At 44.0% G+C, this 2,524-nt stretch overlaps 2 non-coding genes across 2 annotated transcripts; both read right to left on the bottom strand.

Annotated features, from left to right (window-relative positions):
• Positions 1-642: 642 nt before the first annotated feature.
• On the bottom strand, positions 643-724 carry trnas-aga (transfer RNA serine (anticodon AGA)). The gene has a single exon. It is a non-coding gene; the product is annotated as a tRNA-Ser (tRNA).
• Positions 725-1,961: 1,237 nt separating this feature from the next.
• trnal-cag (transfer RNA leucine (anticodon CAG)) lies at positions 1,962-2,044 on the bottom strand. The gene has a single exon. It is a non-coding gene; the product is annotated as a tRNA-Leu (tRNA).
• Positions 2,045-2,524: the final 480 nt, after the last annotated feature.

Below are 2,524 nucleotides of genomic sequence, written 5' to 3'. Positions count from 1 at the left end.
TGAGTGTAAATTTGCATGGTTGTCTGTCTCTCTGCGTGAGCTGTGTGACGGGCTGACGACCTTCCTGCCTCTCGCCCAGGGTCAGCAGAGATAGGCTGCAGTTCTACGTAATTATCTATTGAATAAAATGTCATACATCTCAACAGATATGTTTGGACAGATTCAATTCAATTTTATTTGTATAGCGCATATTTACAACAACAAGTCATCTCATTGCGCTAAACAAAGGCAGAAACACCCAACAATCCAAAACATTTGGATTCCCTATAAGCTTCAGCAGTCTGCAACAGTGGGAAGGACCGAAAACCCCCGCAGGAGGAAAAAAAAACCTCCGACAGAACCAGGCTCAGGGAGGGACGGCCATCTGCCTCGACCGGTTGGGTGGATGTTGGATGTCAGATGATGAAATTTGATGAGTTGCAGAGAAATCTGAGAAGGTGTCCTGGGACCCTCTGGTTAATTTGATATGATATGGAATGACCCTCCATCAGAATCCACCAATCACCAGAAGAGAGAGAGAACAGAGGTGGTCCTTTCAAACAGGTTGCCAGCAGCTGCAAGATGATGATTTCATGCTGTGCAGGTTTCTTTCAGGTCTGATATTGAATCCATCAGTTGTGACCTGACATGAAAATGCTTAAACGTTGTCGGCAGGATTTGAACCTGCGCGGGGTGACCCCAATGGATTTCTAGTCCATCGCCTTAACCACTCGGCCACAACAACTCAGTCCACCAATTTTATTGTTTGCGTTTGAAGGATGAATGACCTCAAAAGCTTTTCATTAGTCACTGGTCAGATGGCAGACATGGGTCTGACATGAACATAACTGTTATAAAACCTGCCAGAAAAAAGACATCAGAACAGCACTGTTAGCAGCTGAACTGTTCCCAACAGTCAGGACATGAAAACACTCAATAGGGCCAGAGATTGTGACTGATTATCAATACGTCCATGCTTTCCAGTATGTTTTATGTACTTTTATAATCTTACTAGTGCACCATCCACATATTGTTACGTACTTGACCCTTGTTTCACGCCACGCAAACACTGATGAACAGCAGAAATGTTTGGCAGTGCTGCAATCCTGCTGTTGCCTTTGTTCATGATGCTGTGATGTTTGAGTTTACCCAGCTGGAAATGCGTCATGTTTCATCCCACAATCTGAACAGTGTCAGTAATGTGTTGATCACTGTTACGCACACATTCATAAGGAGCAGTATCCATAACTACACAGTATTGTGTTTTTTGACAAGCAGCACTTTGAGTCTAAAGGTTGAGCTTCGCGTCTTGAAGATCTAAGCTGATAGAAGTGTTGTAGTCACATGTATAAAGACTGACTTGTTCAGGTGACACAATAAGTCAGGAGGAAGTTGTTGCGTATGAGGCCGCGAGCAATATATGAATGTTAGACAGATATCTGGATAAAACTCTGACTCTGACTCTGAATTCTGGAACACAGCCTCTACTGTGATGTTGTGCTATACAGGGGATGTATCTCAGTGGTAGAGCGCATGCTTTGCATGTATGAGGCCCCCCGTTTATTGTGTAAGGAACTTTAAACNGGAAAATGAAAAGATTAAGAGGATCAATGTTTGGTGACTCACAAGACATTCCAACTTGTTTGTGATGACACCTTCACTTAAACATCACCATCTCCCCTTTCATTTCATGGATTCTCAGCACAGATGGTTTGGAGAGGCTCCGAACCACCACAGATGAGAACAGGTCATGTGTGGTGGTTTTGGAGCCTCTGAGAACACATCAGTGTTGTCAGCAGCATTTAAACCTGCAAGGGAAGACCCCCATTGGATTTCGTGTCCATTTCTAGTTCTAGTTCGCCTGAGGCACACTCGTACTCCGCCACTTGGGACTGTCGTCAACTGCGACTGGATGTTAAGGTTGCTTTGTGTCTCCAGGTGTGGTGTGCTTTCTTTGTTGTCAATATCGTCTAAATGTCTGTTGTCAGAAGTGGGATTTGAACCCACGCCTCCATGGGAGACTGCGACCTGAACGCAGCGCCTTAGACCGCTCGGCCATCCTGACTTCAAAGGGACAGCTTCATTCTAAACTTTTTGATAGAGCTAGAGATCAGAAATGACATTTTCAAGACATTTTGTTTTCAACAAGTCATCCGAACAAGATCTTATTTCTCTGAAAAGGGACCGACTGATTTTTATGACTGAATGACTTTACTGACTTTGGGCACCTTCCACTATCCTAACTACCATTGTATATATTTTGCTGAAAAAGATTTAGAATGTCCCAGTTCACAGGACGTCAAATGTGCATTTTTAATAGAGTGGTTTGTCCCAGTTGGATGCATTCTGCATGAACCAACGTGTACAGTGTGAGGGCAGCTGTTGCATTTACTCAAAGTATGAAGAAGAAGAACGTCACTATTTCTGTTGATTGGGGAAGAGTGACAATTATCACAACACTCCCGACTTGCTCACAGCAGGTTCCACCGAGATTTGAACTCGGATCGCTGGATTCAGAGTCCAGAGTGCTGACCATTACACCATG

Source organism: Stegastes partitus, unplaced genomic scaffold (assembly GCF_000690725.1).
Source record: "Stegastes partitus isolate 25-593 unplaced genomic scaffold, Stegastes_partitus-1.0.2 Scaffold2944, whole genome shotgun sequence".
NCBI classification, from domain to species: Eukaryota; Metazoa; Chordata; class Actinopteri; family Pomacentridae; genus Stegastes; species Stegastes partitus.
This window is presented reverse-complemented; position numbering and strand designations above follow the sequence as displayed.